The sequence below is a fragment of the Centruroides sculpturatus genome, unplaced genomic scaffold (assembly GCF_000671375.1).
Source record: "Centruroides sculpturatus isolate CEXI.00-Female unplaced genomic scaffold, Cexi_2.0 scaffold1379, whole genome shotgun sequence".
Classification (NCBI taxonomy): Eukaryota; Metazoa; Arthropoda; class Arachnida; order Scorpiones; family Buthidae; genus Centruroides; species Centruroides sculpturatus.
Window position 1 is genome coordinate 9508 of NW_019385610.1, and position 1415 is coordinate 10922.

General features: G+C 32.2%; 1 pseudogene; it reads left to right on the forward strand.

The window, feature by feature from the left end:
- Window positions 1-225: 225 nt before the first annotated feature.
- LOC111640567 lies at window positions 226-712 on the forward strand (annotated as a pseudogene).
- The last annotated feature ends 703 nt before the right edge of the window (window positions 713-1415 follow it).

Here is a 1415-nt window from a genome sequence, read left to right on the forward strand (position 1 = left end):
TAAAGGTAAGGTAAATATGGTGAAGGTTGGTCCTGTGGTAGCCACAAAAAATTTTTTTTATTGTTTTTATTTTTACAGATAGACCCATGTCAGATTCAAAGAAAAAATGTAGACAATATAATGTTGAATATTTGAAATATGGTTTTATCCAGGCATCCTTAAACAACACATCACCAATGTGCCTGATTTGCCAGAGAGTTTTCTCAAACAAAGCTATGAAAACTTTTACGATTAGAAAAATATTTGACCAAAGTATATCCTGACAGAAAAGATAAAAATTTATCTTACTTTCAAATGCTCAAAGAACAACACTCAAGACATCCAATTTTAGCTAATATGTTTTCAGCAGCATCAAAACAAGATGATAATGGGTTACATGTCTCTTACAAGATTTCCTTGCTTATTGCTAAATCAGGAAAACTGCACACTATTGAAGAAGAATTGATACTGCCAGCTGTGAGTGAGATTCTGCATACTGTAATGCACAAGCCAACATCTGATATTATTAAGAAAATCCAATTAAATTAAGCAATAATACAGTACAGAGACAAATCAATGAAATGTTCAAGGATGTAGAGTTCTCTCTAACTGATTTTTTGAAGACTACAAAGTTTTCTTTACAGCTCAATAAATCTACTTTACCAAACAATGAGTCTTTACTTCTTGCATACATTTGCTTCGTAAAATAGAAAAAATTTGTCAAGAACTATGATTCACAAAAGAATTAGAAATGGATACTACAAGAAAATTTATATTTGATGTATTGGAACACTATCTTAAAGAAAAAGGAATTTCTCTGGTCGGTAGCAAAAGATTGCATCCAAAATGCTGGGTTAGGTTTGCTTTTACACTCCTTTCAAAATCTGGATAATTTGTTACAATTTGATCAATGATTTCGGTTATCATTACCAAACTTTTACTAAGGAAATCTGAAGAGAAATTTTTTGGGTTCTTCATTTTCAGAATCTCTATTTTCCAGTTCCACACGAATTCCATGTTCTGCCAGTTCCTGAAGGTCGTTGTTGATAAGGCTCTCACCAGAAACCTGCTGTAACTCCTCAATATCCTGCTTGTCTATATCTCTTAGTCCTGCTATATCAGTTAGGTTGAGAATTTAGGTTTTCAAACTCAACCTAACGATACAGTGATAGGCTCTTCTCATTGAGAATTCTTGAATACCTTCTGCCATAACTTCTTCCACACTTTATGCATTTATCAGTTAATTCTTGCCAAGCAAAGCCAATATAACATCATGGATGCCATGAATAATATTTTTTCCAAAACTGCACCAAACAAACATAGATTTAAAGAAAGTACACCTTTTGCTGATTGGTTTGTGTTAGCAAATAATTGTATTATATACGAATCAATGAAATGCCACAATAATTTGAATCAGCATAAATTTTGAGCTTTTT